At 31.3% G+C, this 18,242-nt stretch overlaps 1 long non-coding RNA gene across 2 annotated transcripts; it reads right to left on the reverse strand.

Moving 5' to 3' along the window:
* Positions 1-6,523: 6,523 nt before the first annotated feature.
* Positions 6,524-11,141, reverse strand: LOC132920892 (uncharacterized). Of its 2 annotated transcripts, none has more exons than XR_009660798.1 (3): positions 10,995-11,141; positions 10,395-10,725; positions 6,524-7,290 (listed from the first exon to the last, which is right to left on the reverse strand). It is a non-coding gene; the product is annotated as an uncharacterized LOC132920892 (long non-coding RNA). The 2 variants fall into 2 exon arrangements; XR_009660799.1 differs by adding an exon at positions 7,620-7,901 and having other exon boundaries at positions 10,395-11,141.
* Positions 11,142-18,242: the final 7,101 nt, after the last annotated feature.

Genomic DNA, 18,242 nt, shown 5'->3' on the forward strand with positions numbered 1-18,242 from the left:
ACCGACAGTAAGTACATAAAAAAATGTAAAAAGTCTAAAATAATTGTTAATTTACGAACTTATCATAAGATGAATAATTTATTTTTATTTGGTTAAACGTATCAATTGATTGCCAACGTATTAACTAACCTGTTTGTTCTATATAATTTCTGAAAAAAATATTAGAATTGGCAATGAAATCTACTTGAAAACAATTTTCATATATAACTATTAATATTACATACGAAAAAATCATTATAAAATCAATACATTTATCTTCCGCTAAAAATCTAAAATGATAAAATTAAAATTAAAATGCTTGTCAAACTATTGGTTTTACTTAAACCCAAATAAGAATTGAGATGTAAAAACAAATACCATAATATCTGCATGTGATTGACGAGAGAGGCGTAAGAAGGATGAAAATTCGTATAGATCTGAGTAGGAGGAGGTGTTTTGGCATCGTCCCTGAATGACAAACCTAAATATTTTATATTATATTTTAAATTGTATAATGCGAAACGAAATACGATTGTACGAACAAATTTTCGCATGGCATACATTATAAAATAAAACAATAATATATAAAAATAATACATTTTAAATGCATTAAAACAATAAAGGATAACATTTAAAATTATATTATTGAAAAAACAAATAAGTATTGACAACATTTTTAAACCAATATTAAACAAAAACTAACTTTCTTTATATGCAGTATAATTTTTTTCAAATCTTCTTTTTTTTTTTAATTCAGAAAAATTCTTTATAGGTAATTTGTAAATTATCAAATATTCATGATCAGTGTATAAATTCATATAGTTTAAACAACTTAAATGTATATTCTTATTTGCCAAAGTCAATCCATATTTAAATATATTTTATTAGTTTGATTTAAGTCACGAAATTTAAATTTAAATTTAATTTATTTTTAATTTTATTAGAAAAGCTCTGCTGACACTGAAGTCGTATAAATGGTATCGATCCAATTGATAATGATCAGGTTCAACACATCTTCAACGACGACGACACGTCGACACATATAACTATCTCGTCAAGTTAATCTCGTTAACTTCTATTAGACAAACATACTTGAAAAATCATTTTCTGATAAATCAAACGTTACTTCTACAGATGGTGACTTCAGTAGCGACTCTGTTGATGACCGGTATAATTCGATTGATAACAATTAGGATCTGCTTTTTCATTTTCTTAACTTAATTGTATTTATTACAGTATATCTTCAGTAAACACTGTACACACGTTGAAGTGAATGCTTTTGTAACAAATAAATCAACACAGTTCCTATAATAAAGGCAACTACGATTAAATAATAACAAATAGAACTGATTACCTAGTTCTGAGATAATTATTATTTTCCTGAAATTTAATAAGTTCTTTTTATGTTTTACGATTATCATTTTTTTCTCTATGATTTATAGTGTCATAGACACTTGCCATAAGAAATTTTGTATTTTTTAATACTTCGACATAAGTTTGTCCCACGTTAATCTAATACTAAATACTATTTATTAAAATAAATAAATTACCTACGGGCTGGTTTGTACATCCTCTCAAAAATAAAAGAATAAAATAGAACTATTAAGAGTAATTTCTAAATGATCCTCCCCTTCCCTGTTAACCAAATATTTCTTAGTAATTTCTATTGTTTTTATCGAATTAAAATTGTACGTATGTGACTAATGTAGAAGATGTGCTTGCTGTAATGAAGACCTTTAAACGAAAATAAACAACGAAAATAATTTGTTTAATTTATTATATTTTGTACTCATTATATTTGTTTTCTTATAATAAATAATTGTTTATATGTTAACCAGATTCATTTTAATCATAACTGCTATTTGGTCTATAATAAGAGTTAACTAACTAATTAATACGTGCTGAAGATTGTACATAAAAAAAAAAGAGATACATCATCGCTGCTACTGCAAAATATCTATTTAAATCACTTATTGTTATAATAGATATAATAAGTGTGGGTTTTCAACCCGTGGGATCGTATTTGTGTACACGTGTCGCGTTTAAGTGGCTCTCACAGCCCCGAACACTTATATACCTACTGGGCTAATCACCAAAATTTTTCTGTTTATCGTACACAATATCACTATAATATTATAATATATATATATATATTATATATACATTATACATATTATACACCCTTTAAAAATCTAAAAAAAAGCACTCGACGGTTACATATAAAAGAGGGACATGTCAACACAATACACATAATGGCGGTGACAAAACGCAGGGAGATTGTTCACATTGTCATAATTCAGTCTTCAGCCGATTGTGTGCTTTTAAGCGGCGGGTGTGCTGCAGTTCTCGAAGGATTAACCCTTATCGCCGTCATACGGTCGGAATGGTATTTGGTCGCCGTACTTGAACATAATATATTTTTGCCTGCTGGTCTTCCGAGTGCAGTTACGAGTTTAATTTTAAAAGTTATTATTACATTATATTATTAATTATTTTATATATAGCTGGTATTATCCGTATAAATCGCTCATATTATTACCTACCTAGTTATATTCAATTGTAGTGTAACACTGCACTTTTTATTTTGTTTTCTTTTTATACTCCCTTTATACTCGTAATGAGTTTTAATAAAACGAGATACGATTATATCAATAAAAAAATATTACAGAAATTTCAAACAACGATTTTTACCGTGTAGCCATTGCTTTCCGGGTGCGTATACGACGCGGTTTAATTCCTATTCGGCTTCTGAAGAATACTTTAAACGATTTTTATATTTTTAAGACGATTATAAGTAGATTGTCACGGTACATCTCTTGACAGACAGAAGGTCTAATGATTTTTTCCCCTCTCCTTTGTTCCTAAACGTTTAACGTTCCTGTATATATATTTATACGTATATTGTACTTTAATCGGTTTATAGCTTTAAAATTGTATATTTTCTTTTTGTCGGAGCCGCCTCAGAGGATTCCGAAGCCACTCCGAGCAACTCAATAATAAATCTGCTACCCGTCTTGGTGTGTGTGTGTAAAGAATAGCGATTTACATTCCGCAATCAGAAATATTCTGAACGCAAAAAAAAAAAAATACAATTTTTACACAAGGCCAACGTAGAGAATTTTTTAAAAATATTTGTATTGTTAAGAAAACAGTTCTTTTCCCGTGGAATCAAAAAACACGTTTTGAGATGAAATATAAAATAATCTATTTAAACATTTTTAACATAATGGAGAAGGTAGAGTAGTACCTATTTATTTATCTACACGGAAAATTTCTTTTAAAGTTTTACATTTATATTTATCGTATAATATTATTATTTATTATAATTTAATCATTAAAAATAATCGAATGCATTTATTCTAAACGTTGGGTATTAAAAATGACTTACTTGAATTTTTAACCATAGCCAACATTTTATCTGCTCTTAGTTTTTTCATTATGAGTGCTTGAAATAGTGTACTACCTAGGTGTTTTAATTAAAATGAAAATTTTAAATTTATTTTTGTTTGTTGTACACTTGTATGACAACAAGGTAACAAATTGTTTATTTATAATTTTTTATTCGATATTACCCACAGATATTATTATATTATTATTATTATATCTGTAATATTACCTAATGTCTTATCATAAAACCATAATAATAGTTATATTCATATAACTCGTATACTTTTATTATGTTATTGTAATAATTATGAATAGATTACACATATAATACGTCATATATTATTATTATAATACTATTAACATATTTAATTATAAGTAAGGCTGATATTTTAATGCTTTAAAAAATATTAAAAATTAAATTTATTTAAAAAAATATATTACAAAATTTATTTTTATTTTTTAAAATAAGTATTAGGTAGTAGAATTAGTATACCTAAATTTAAAAAAAAAGTTGTACAAAAAGCTATATCTCATTTCAAGGTTCTAAAAAAATCACATTAGCTTTATCGTAGACGTCGTCTAGACTCATCGTTATCTAGGTTTTGACGTTTCAACTATTGACCGATAATATAATACGAATTACAAGTAATAATTGATACATTGCATTGCAGTCACACAGATTGTAAAATATGAGGAGTACAACACAATTTATTATTAGTACACTTGCTTTGGGTACTTGCTTCTGGTCGAGTGAGTGAGTCCCTTTTCAACCAAAATCGTATGCTTTACCTTTTCGGTTAATTTACATTTTGACCAAATACAAACCCAATATTTAGTATTTAAATTATTTTATACGTACTTATAGAAAAGTATAAAATTATTTATCGGCGATCATCGAGTTTGATTGTGATGATAACTACCATGTATAGAACATACAATGTGCCCCAAAAGTCCTGTATCACTCTTAATTTCTCTGTAGAAAAACAATATATTTAAATGTGTTTTTTTATTATAAGAGACTTGAATGCTAGTAATGCTACGAGTAAATAGTTTATAGAAAATCAAATTGTTGTATGGGATTATCATGAAACAGTATCACAACAATCATTCACCATATGATCGGGGTACGCAATTTCGAGGCAAATCATTGTTGACTATATAGTATATACGTACATTTCATACAACTTATATTCTTAATATTTTCCTCTAAGTATTACAAAAAGTAAAATTTAACATTTTGGTTTTGCCCAATGAATTTAGTCAAAAACGGTCATCCTTAACTGCAGTCGGTGGTATATTGGTGCTTACCAGTTCGGGTATGACGATTGAAGCGCCGTTGGTGATTTCAACAGCCACCCTTCGTTCACAGATTTATAGCGAAACGATCGAAACGCGATTCGCGAGGGCAATTAAAGATTTGGTACGATAATAATAATATAATAATAGTAGGCACCTATACCTCCTGTCTGCATGGCGTTGCCCGAGGTGCGCTTGCACTTGTCGACCAGCTACGTTATACGTACTAAATAATGTGTATACAATAATACCTATTAACCGCCTTACAGCCGCCCCGATGCCGTTTGACATGATGGATATTGTTGCTGATCGGAGTGCCGCTATTCCTTTATGTATCGATCACCACCGGTCGTCTCGAAAAACACACAAAACCAGCCCCGTGCGCGCGATGAGCGTCTTATGTATATTATTCGTGTGTTCGAAGCGGAATAATATATAATATAATAAACTATATGCTATTGTACTACGTACTACATTAATATTATATATGGGCCGTATACGCCATTATAATATTTTGCGGGACGCGTCGCGATATTCCGTCGGAGTTAATATTGTTACGGTTACGCTTTTGTGGTTTTGCGGGCTCACCCCATTGTGCCCACGGTTTATCCGATTTTCTGGAGTATTTTATCGACAATAAGTGTGCGTTATTATTATTATTATATACGTAGGTAGGGTATATTGTTATGGTCGTTCGTCGTACGTGATATAGCCGGTGGTATACCTGTATGTACCTACCCTCTGAACGCGGTCTCTTACATAAATGGGTAGCAGATTATTGTTGTATTATTATTATTGTGTATATATAAAAATCTACAGCACTCGAATAATATGTGTGCATAAGTGCGGTGGCTCGCTCGTTCTTTTGTCGCGCACTCCATTACTGGCGATGCTACGAGGCGGCTATGATATACAACATGATAATGTATAATAGTTATCTATACACATGCGGTGCAACAATTTTTATAAATAATATATTATACGGTCCTTTTGTCCAAAATCCGAGAAAAGAACGACCCGCGTCGTGGGCCGTGCGGGGCAAGAAACGCGCGAGTGTGTGTGTTTTTTCCTCTTTAGCTCTGCAGCTGCACCGTATATTATATTATTATTTAAAATAAATATTCCTCCGCGAAAGAATCTGAGCAGATGGATATTTATACATTTTTAAAACGATACCTCGACGACCGCGAGTTTAACGTTTTTAATGCGCGGCCTACCTCAAATCCCCCGCTGGTCCCTATTTTTTTTCCGGGTAGTAGGTACCGACTTTTCTTCGCGCACGCATCGATTATTGCGATTGTATCGAAAAAATGAGCAGATGGCTAATTTACCAGCGCCGTGTGGCGTGTATACGTTATTTAAATGCGATTTGCTGCACAAACCTTTTATCGACGGTGCGTACACATACACCCAATATATAATATTATTTATTCTGAAAAAGCGTATCAATAGCCGTGTAATCTTCTTTGAAAAAAACTCGACCAACTGATCAAATTATCGTACACATTACACACACACACACACACACACACACACACATTGCACTGACAAGACCGAACGCGGTGTAAACTATACTGCGTCTTACATAATAATATAATAATCCGTAATTTTTATAGTTACCAACACCGTAATAGATCATTGAAAAAATCGTTTAGTTTAGATTTCGAGTTTGAAATCTATTGATTATCGTCGAGATTTTACGGGTTTTGAATAATCAGAAGATAGCCAGATGGGTGTATTTAATAGATAGAAGATCGTGTACCTAAATAACATGTATACGAAGTGATCCATTTAACGTAAGATAATTTCAAAAAAATTATTTTATATGAACTCATTTTTTTGGAAAAAAGTTCAGTTTCTTATGTACTATCTTTTATCGTTATAATTTTTTATAAAGTTTTTTTACAATTTTGAATGATATAATAAATATTTTACATTTTTATTCCAAAGCAGAATATTCCTAATGAGTACTTCGATGTTTAAAAATCAAATTTAAAATAAATAATTTTAGATGAACTGAGTAGTGGACCAAGATTTTGTGGGTACCCCTGTACCACTCCATTCCACAGGCTCATCTAAACTTTAAATACTTATAACTTGTTAACTACTCAGACAAAATTCGTTTTTTTACGCATTTAAGTACTTCAAAAAAAAAATAATCTGCTTTAGGATAAGGAATAAAAAATGTATAGTATTATAATTTCTTTAAAATTATAACAAATAGAAGAAATAGTTAAAAATACAGTTTTTTTTTAGAAAAATGTTGTTTTTTAACAACTTACATATAATAAATATTTTCAAAAACTATTTAAAGTAATAATGAGTATCTTACATTGAATAAATCATCCGGTATATACAATAATAATAATCATTTTAGTATTATGCACATCAGTACCAACGTCACCATTGAACATATTGAAAGACACTTTATTTTTTTTTAAATAATAAGATCAAATCGATTGGTGTATGGTGGTGGAGAAACGTAAGCCACCGGCGTGTGTCATGGATTTCCTGCAGCAGGTGGTTACCGTTTCGATGTTATCCAATATCGATGCATTGAAGTGGACAGCTAGATCATCCGCCGCATATGGTATTCGCGGCACACTTCACGATATAATAACGAACGATCTAAAATATTAGTTTCCCTTAATTAATATCTCAGTGGCTAGTATTTATGCAAGGACTTGTATTTATAGAATACTATTCTAAGCACTGTATTCTGTATAAGCCGCGTGGTTATACCGAATAGTTAAGATATTTAACTACTTCACTGTGTACCTAGCTATTAGTAAAGTTATTAATGATGAGTGAAATCGTTTATTAAAACTATTTAATTTGACTTGTTCAATAATAAGACAATTTTGAATACGAACAACACAGTATACGCAGAATACGGTAGTAGTGGAATAGTATATTAGTTTATACTTATTTAAATGATACTTTTCCTAATAACTGACTCGTGGATTTTTAGTTAATAGATCGTCAGTATTGAAGCTTCCTGACGCCTGTACCCCGCGCAACAACGTCGTGCGTATTTCCGGTTTGTTGAATTTTTTTAATCTCAGCATCGGTAGCGATCAATGGATCCTCAGAACAAAATTTCTCGGTCATTATTTGATCTTTTATTACTATATCTTCCGCTTTTGATTAAAGGGACTTGATACCGACTTGTGGAACATAGAAATTTATTCGTGTTCTTCGCCAAATGTACTGATTGATCTAATTAAGTGATCATAAATCTGAAAATAAATTTGAATTTGTTATGAAGTCTACTTGACATTGAATTTTTCATATTTTTTATTTTATTATTTTCAATCCAAAAAAAAATTATATTAAAAAAGTATAAATTAAAAATTGTCATAGTTCAAATGTTGAAGAAGTTATAAACAATTAAAGGAATGTAGGAAAGTCGATCTCAAGTAGACCTAACAAAAAATTTAAATCTTTTTTCAGATTTCTTATCACTTCATTAGATCAATTGGTACGTTTATCAAAAATCATGTCTGAATTTCTATGTCCCGTGTGTGTTAAACAAAGACAAAAACTGACGGTAATTAAATCTCCTTAACAACATAATGAATGTAGTAATTCTGCTTGACAATTACTTTTTGATTAATTAATACTTTCATCGTTTGATGTATATGAGGAGAAAAGCATATTATGTCTATACTGTTGTAGATTCATTGTTTTTGCCGTAATCAGGTTTCTAATTACGTTTCAATTCGAGCGATTCATTTTTATCGTATAGATGATCACGTTGTCCTGCCGCGCGAAAAAACCGCGTTCGCTCTGTCGATGAAAACACAACAACTGTCGTATTTCCGGTTTACCGTTCGTCCGTTGCACGTTTTTTCTTGTTTCCTTTTTTTTTAATATGATAATGAAAACTATTTATATATCACTCAAATAGATAATAATATTTTAAGTTTCATATTATATCAGTTATTATAATTAATATTTGTTAATATGTATAGTTTGTAAATCGATTTTCTAAAGTAAATATTAGACAATTTGGTATAGTTTTTTTATTGTCAAATACATACTTCAAGCAACAACAGTTATGTAAATATTTAATATATTTTGAAGTTTTAATACATTTAATGAAGAACAATATTAATTGCAATTAATAATAATCATATTATCGTTATTCGTTAAACAATATTTTATAGTATTATAAAGTACTTTGTTCGTACGGCGGAATGCACATTGCATGTGAGTATAATAAAAGTTGTTCCTATTAAGTTTGTAATTCAAGAAGCGACAGTGATGATTACGTGTTATATGCAGGGCATATATCCAATGTTAAACTCTATACGCATGATCACAGTACACTTTCAAGTTTTAACAACAACCATACACACAAACTAATATTGACACTCGAATAATAATTAACCAACACACGCACGTGGCCATGTGTGATGCACATTTCAACATTATAATAGTATCGTTAATAGACAATTTATAAAATAAATATATAATGATAGTGTGTTGTTCGATGCTAATAGGTCTTCGATTTGTGTTAATGTCTAATAAAAATTATTTATCGAAATTAATACGATTCAATTAACATGTCCGTCGAGATTTTTGTATGCTGTATAATAAAATGAATTATCATAAGATCACTATTTGTTAATATGCACAATGTACCTATTTACCGCACTATCAGATACGATACCATAATACAAGCAGGAGTGGCCGTCAACAAATAAGACGTACAGTGCATACTTGGCCCGCGATCTAACCCATATACCTACGCATATTATGGATGATAAGCAGTGACGTGCCCAGGAATTTTCAATAGGAGGGGATGTTATCTTATAATTAATCATAAAATTCAGAAACTTTCGGAAGTAGAACTATAACGACGCAATTAGTGGGTCTTTTTGTGTTTAGTAATTTAAGTGTTAATATAGTTTAGAACCGTAGGAACTAAGCTATCATTTTCAAGTATATCATATAAACTTCATCCTTATAACTGTGTAAGAAAAACATTTCGAAAGTCTTAATTTTTAGAAGGATGAGACTCGAAAAACGTATTTCTAGTCGATTCACGTGATTTTGATTTTTTGTGGACGAAGAAGAATCTTTCGAATTTAAAATCTTGGTTTCTATATTCATGGGAAAAATACGTCTTATGCTCGAAAAACAAAAACAAAATTTTAAAAAGTTAATTTTTTCAAATTTATATGAGGGCCAGGGTGACCTGTTGTTATTCGTTTCCAAGAATTGTTTTGATTTTATAACGAGAGGATTGTCTTACAAATTTCAAAACTAAGTTTGCATTTTTATTGGGGCATGGCGTGCATTATATACGTAAAGATTTTTTTCGAAAAATCTTAATTTTTACTTGATAAAGGCCAGAAATATGTACTTCTCGCCGCGTCGAGTAATTTTGATTTAGCTTGGTAAGGAAATATTATACAGTGCGTAATAAAAACGTATTCTAATATGTGTATAAAGTTGATAGGGTGATAAAGTCAGCTAAAAAACAAAAATGTAAACGAATGGGGATATAACCCCTAACTTTCTTTTCTCTGAGCAGGCCACTGACGGTGAGATTATATTATATATTATTATTTATTCATATACAATATACATATGTACCGTCAAAATCATTGACCTATATAATAGGTGCGCACGCTTTATAAATTATGATATATTCACAAATACACAATGCAGAAATTAGCGACATTTCAAACGTAGGTAGGTATAGTCACAACTATAATACATACTTGTCGAGTGTTTGTAATTATTATATTGTCCACTTTCGTGAATAATCAGGTCCCAGGCGTGTATGAATACGACGACATGCGAATATAAATCATAAGCCGCTCTTGATGTTGCCTACATCGCTATACATGATATGATATTGTTTTACCAGCGTCCAAGACAAGGCGATAATCCAAATCCAGCCGAGCGGAGGTGTGATGTACACGTCATGTACGATGTGTTCTTTTTCTAACGCACATCACATAGTACGCGTTCGTTGTTTGTGTTAATGTACGATCTCGCGCACACGCGTATTATTATAGCTACAGGATTTCGTTATGCACGCCCACGCGCCTAAACAAATAATAATAATAGGTTAGAGTTTATTTTTTTTAATTCTTTTGTCGAGAGGAAAAAGTGCCTGAAAGTCCGCACACGCACGTGACACACGCCGGCGAGAGGGTTATCGAATAATATAAGAAGATAGGTAGGTAGATACACCGGTATATATATATATATACACACACACACACACATCATGCGTTAACCAGGGTAGTCGTTTTCCATATTGTGCACGGAGGTCGACGACGAGATAATACTATATTATATATATATATATATACCTCACCAGACGGACCTGCAGCCGACATGATATTATATATATATTATAAGCACACAGAGATGCTGCAGAGTTGCATATATCGTATATGTAGCACGACGACGGCGCGCGGCGTAGTCTGAAATGGTACACACACGACCGACCGGCACGCGGGGGTTAGCTCATTTGAATTTATACTTCGTCGTTGTATGGTGACTGCGGACAGTAAACAATAATATTATATTATTTCACAATACTGGTGGCGGAAGCGACGGCGGCGCATCGTTATTATTATTATTATTACCCATACGGCATACACAATATACGCGCTTTGGCTTATCGGACGACCGTATCCGTGTGCTTTGTGTGTGTTCCTCTTCGTACACATACACACACCGTGTACGCATTATAATAATATGTATGTAGAGTGATCTGCGGGTAACGCGACGACGGAAAAAACTTATAATGTAATATATATATATAGTAACAAAATCGTGTGTGACTTTTCCTCACGGGCCAAATCGATATAGTATTATGTAGAGGACGTGTATTCGTGGATACACGACTACCCGAGATCCGTAAACACGATACATATGTTAAATTAAATGGTGAACGAGAAAATATGGTAATGTATTTTAGAACGAAAAACACGTAGATACGTGATGTCAATTAGACGACTTTAATGTGTTGCTACTGCAGTTTCGTTGCATCAGCGCACATCATGTACCTGCACTAGTTACAGTTACGCGTGGGTAGTAAGTACACATTATAATAATTTAAACCGAGTGCGTAAAAACGATAAAAAAAAGAAAGGAAACACCTGTTTTTGCAAAAAAAAAAGTTTTCTTTAGAATTCTTAAACTCAGTATAACCGTCCTAGCACTTCTAACCTAACTTCCCTCAATCATCAATCTACAAATAAATAATATTATAAAGAATGTCTGTTACAGTAACAAATTAAATATTATAGTAATATTTATTAACATTTAAAATAATATTTTAGTTAATTTAAATGTATATATATTTTAAGTGTGTTAAAAAAAATATTGTAAAAATAATTAAATTTTTTAATGAGCACCGTAGTAGAGGTAAATCTATTATTGAGAGTACTCAATAACAGATTTAAAAAAAAGTTAGATGTTAGAAGAGCTTTCCCTCCCCTCTAATTTGAAAATGAATTACAATTATATCTGGGTTAAGTGTTCGGCATACACAGTTGATGATATAATAGGTATTATAAGGTATACATTACTGTATCTTACATAGCGATTGAGTGTGGAAATTGATTCGTCGTCTGAATTCCAGCGATAATTGTGCTAAAAACGCGTAAAACGGCCGAATACCGCGCAAACACCGCGAGTTCAGTATGTAGAGATGAATTATTATTTAATCGCATCGAAACTCGCACATAACTCCACCGTGAGATGTTGCAGGTCGAGTACTATTTTGCGCGCACCGCTATTATTCTATACGTTAAAATAATTACAATCCCGTCTGGTATATACGGTATATAGTATATACCCACGTATAGAACCGTTTTATGTAGGTACCGACGTAAACATGAAGTGATAATATGTATGCTATAATATTTAGTATCATAATATTAATGTAGAACGATCTCGAGTTTAAACATATTTTAGTTTAAGTGCCGATGCCGCCTGCTTAAATGAGTTCAAGTGCGTGTCTATAACATAATATTGTATATTATACTGCTGCAGCGGATTTCTTGTTATTACACAGACGACGCTAAGAGATTTATGTAGGTAACTGGTGAGTACAAAAATGTAGGTACCTTATTTTGTCCTTAGAATTAATTTTCTTCCCGAAAATTTAATTTGTCACGACAAATACGTGCTACTGATAATTGTAGAAGTGTTACTAATTTTAAATCGAATACATTTCAGCGACAGTTCGGTAGATAACGTGATATACGACACGTCTTACAAATGTTTTTGCTAAATACTAATTTTGTTTCTTGAACATAATTGGTGCACATTTAATGTGGAATTCAGTTAAATATTTTATACACTTTATTACAAAATTATCTGTTTAAAAAAGAATGGAACAATATCACGATGTTAAAAAATAAATTGGCACAATTTTACAACTTTAAATTTAAGAATAGTCAATTATTTTTTTTTCTTAATAGACAGAAGGGGTTAAAGAATAGGTGTATAGTTTGTCACCAAACTCTCGTATTACCCTAATTATCTGTGTGGATGTGGAAAATCCGTTATGTCCAAACGCGGTTTTTTCAATAGCATTCTATAATAAATTTATGCCATTAAATTGGTGTTTAAATATATTGATATGTAACGGTCTCGCAGACCGGACAGGGGGGAGGTGATATGATTCTTTGTAGCACACTATACATCGTAATATTATATGTATAATGTGTGTGTATGATCTAACTCTGTTTTCGATAGTTTTTTTATTTTTATCCAAAGATTACGGCTCCGAAGTCAAAGTTAGTACTATCATAATCTATGCGACTATACTACACGAACAATAGATTTTTTAATGAACTAGATATATCGTACGATTCTTATTTCTTACGCTGAATATTAATTGGAAATCAATTTATTTTTTGTTATCCTATGTAGAGACCCGTCATTTTACATTGTTTCGTTACTAATAAATACCATCTTATTTTTCATAGCATATTAAAGCGCATATTCATATGTATCTATATATTATAGGTCTGTATTATATTTTGTATCATGATAAGCAATATCAACGTAATAGGCATGGCTCGTTTAATTAATATCCAATTCAGAAACCAATATCCAAACCATAGTATGCATTGTATACGATACCAAATATAAATAAATATTATAACTTACAAATTAAAATATATGTAGTATGGTAAATATATGAGGAAATTATTTAAGCTCAAAATTAATATCATGTTTATAGTATGGTCGTATTATGATTAGTTTGTGTACTGTATATATAATAATAAAATTTACTATGCACTTGAAGTATATTATATTCATAAGTAAATATACAATGTAACGATATAATAATATGTAGTGTTTAAAACGGTTACATATTACAATGTACACTTATAATTATTTTATTTTTGCATATATAAATTGAATACGCATATATAATATACATATATTAATATAATGTTGTGCAATTAGTTTGTGTTATTTTTCACCGATCTCGTTGGTGATATTGATGCATATTAAATTTAATTAAAAAATCAAGTATAGTTAGATAAATTAAATACATATCGCATTTGACCTAGGTTATTGTACAAATTCGGGTTTCGTCGTTTTTTCCGCTATGAATTTCAAAAATAATTTGTGCCCTGTGAGTTAATGGATTTGGCACATGTTGTGTTTCGACGTCAAAATATTTCCATATATATTCTATACGCCGTATACTTAGTTCTGAATCGATCAATTTTTTTTCTTCCTCGACTGTATGGAAAAAATAATATTTCATTGATAAAAAAATAAAAAAAATAAGATAGGTATATAATATATTAAATAATATTGTTATACAACTATAGGTATAATACGAAGATGGCACAACAATACGAATCGGGGTACTTACATATAGATAAAACCCTTAGGACCGTAAAGAAATGTACCTGTATACGTTTTTTTTTTGATTGCTCTCTTTTCTTATTGCGGCGGCGGTGGTACGCGCAGTACCTATGTAATACTAATTATCTGTGAACAATGACACACGAATGCGTAACCGAACCAAAATGATTGTGCGGCCGTGGCAGTACAAACGAAAGCCGACAATACGATGGTTGGATTAAAATAAAGAACCGAAAAGAAAACGAACTCGGAACGTTATTACTTATTATTATATTATTATTATTATACTTTCGACCCCCTAAGTAGCTCGAATAACACGACTTATTACACGTCGCCCCGAAGAACAACAACTGCTGCACATAAGCGTGTTTGATATTTTTTCGAGCTTCGGTAAGAAAAAAAAAAACAGCAGGGCCACTCTGATTTTAATTAACAATGTATCAACCAGTTTTTTATTTTTGTTTATGGCCCATACGCACACTCACACTCACACAAAAACGTGGCGGTTTTATCATTTTCGTGTATAAAATATTTTCTTTTATCTTACAATATTGTAATGATATTATATATTATGCTGATCGCCACACAGCGGTCAGTGGTCGGACGCTGCAGCAGTGTGTATATCGTGGCCGCTCGGCGGGTGTCCGCCGCCGCGCCGTAACATAATCAAAATTACACATCCGCGGCCGATTTGCATAATGTAAACAAGATATTAAACGGCAATTATAAAAACGACAACGGAAAAGAAGATAATAATATAATATACTAACGCGCGTGTGCATTATATCATGTATAAATATATATTATATATTATTATGTGCATATGCTACACGTAATATAATATATTTATATTATTTATTTATACCTGTGCCCTGCGCATCGTATACGAAAAATCTACGAACTTGTATTATTAATACGTGTATTCCTCCCCGTCACCACCAACCATCACCTCTCTGCAGATGACCAGTCAAACAGTTATAATAGTTATCCGTATATTTATATATATATTGGTATACTCTTTGGCAATCTCTTCCACTGTGTCGACGTCATATTATATTACCTATATATGAACAATAAATAATGCGATTCCAAACGATTTATATAACAAACGGCAACAAATCGTTTAATATATATCATTATTGTTTTAGTCGAATTTACTCGTACGGCACGCGATATTATATACTTATACCAAATATACATCATAACCACGCGCTTACACACATATAGGATGTATATCATGTTATTATTTTACCACCGACGCCACCGCCACTAAAATAATATGTGCAAGTATAATATGCGTCTTATTATTACTAATGCCGATACATAATAATATATATGTACCCGACGGTTTTTCGCCTTTTGAACTGCACGAAAAACTCTCAAAGTATTATATAATAATTATTAAAATTACTCAGAAGGTGTCAAAAAAACTTATTTACGAGTATGCGAAATCTCAACTCCGTCGTTATGTGTGTTAATAATATTTACGTCGTCCGCCGCTGCACATCCCGTAGGGCGTATAATGCCGCAGACATCGGCCGTGCTATTTTAATTTGGTTTTAAATTATGAATCCTGCGATAGGTGTGTAGTACGGAGCATGCACATCATACGCATAATAATATATGTTGTTTTACGAATAAATCAAATGTTATTGTTGTATGCCAGTACCTATAATAATATTTAATATTATTGTCTCATTTAATAATGTTTACGATTCGTTAATAATAAATATATATATAATATAGATACGCAGTAAATCTTGTGTAACGAATGCATTCCATAATATAAAACAAAAGCGTAATATTTTTTTATAGTTTATTTATAGACTATAAATAGACTATAGGTATTCTGTGTATAATATAATGTGTGTGAAATATTAAGGTATAATAAAAAAAATATATTTGAGATTTTCGATAGTGGTTACTTTGAGTAGGAACATGCTTCGCTGTCCACTTTAGACTATTGTTGAACCGATAATAATTATTGAATACTTATCTTTACAAAAGTCTGTTTGATACATTTATTCACACAGGAAACGTTCACTTCAATACGTACCACCCTATATTTGAACTATTATCGGTGTTTACGAATAATAACCTTTTTTTGCCGTTTCAAGCTAAATTGATTTCGTTTTTAAAAATAAAATCACGAATAAACTATATGCATCTACACAATAACAATGTCCCATATGTTATGCTATATGTACTTACCAGACGTGGTAGGTATAACTACGTATTTTTATCGTTGAAGTCTTTTTAACACCACTTAACAATCCACAACACACACTTGCTTTTATATCCCGCAGGTTTCCTTTTTTGCGCCGAGCCCTAACATTTATATTTTATAATAATACCTATGGGCTAGGACACATTTTATTCGAAACGCACCCCTGAGAAACCACTCTGGCAGAAACACTTTTTGCGTATGTGATCCGTGTAATAATAAGTGCGTGCGACCACTCACGTTGTTCGCACAGAACTCTCTCCATCTCGTAACGCCACACCAGCATTTCGTTGTCAATAGGGTGCAAATGTACGTTCTGCTGTAGTTCACGTTTAGCTTCGTTACTTTTGGTATTAGTGTCAATTGACCTATTATCAAACTTAAAGGCGATAAAGAACATTATTTGTGTTTGACGTGTTTGTATACCTATACGCGTTGGTTTATCATTTTATTTTAATTGTTAAGCTATTTATGAGCATTTTCCGAAATGCATCTATTGGAAAGCGTTTTCGTTACTGTATATAGTATATACAGAGTGTAACTCGTTTATTTGACATTATTGCATTTGCACTATTATCGAATTTGTCAAATAGCCGAGTTACATCTTGTATAAAACCACTAATATCATACAACACTTCAAATTATCGTAAGAATATATATTTTTAGATACAATGTAATAAAAAAATGAATATTAAAAAAAAAGTTATGGGCATTTTAAAAATTACAATATTCCAGAATTGTACTTACAATTCGTCTAAATAGATAGACGTACAAACGTTGAAAGTTTTTGTTAAATTCACAACTGAGCTTAACACGAAATATTGATGATCGTAAACTAGTGAAACATAATACGGTGAGACAACTACAATTGGGGAGGGGGTGGTGGCCTCCTCTCGAAAACGTTTATTTACGAATTTCGCAGTATTTGACTTACACATCGCGTGTCATATATTATTATACGCCAATATACTGAGTATCGATCGGAGTGGCTTAGAGGCAAATGATTTGTACTAAGCTGTTTGTTTTTTACCACTTATCGGTCGACTATATTAGTAAACGATCAATGGAAATATAATGTTTATATGTCCGAATGATCGCAAACGCGCACGTATTGCCAAACACGCATTATAATTGGCGAACTGCAATGGCATTATAATATACATTTAATAATATCTACATCACGCACACACAATAATATTTATAATATTATCACCTAAGGCTCAACGTACGTCAGAACACCAAGAACTGTATTACTATTACTGCTGTTAAACCTAAATCCAATATCTAATGTGTTATAATATAGAATATATTATTGTACATGCGTTGGTTGTTATTATAACACGAAATTCAAAATTGAGTTGTTTTTAAATGTTACATTAGTTTTTCTTCGGAATAAGTGGGCGAAGGGGTGAAGTAGCCAATAGGCATACTGAATTCTTTTAACAAACGTTTACCTACCATAGACATACTAAGATATTTCTTAATGTCAAAT

Source organism: Rhopalosiphum padi, chromosome 2 (genome assembly GCF_020882245.1).
Source record: "Rhopalosiphum padi isolate XX-2018 chromosome 2, ASM2088224v1, whole genome shotgun sequence".
In the NCBI taxonomy this organism is placed as follows: Eukaryota; Metazoa; Arthropoda; class Insecta; order Hemiptera; family Aphididae; genus Rhopalosiphum; species Rhopalosiphum padi.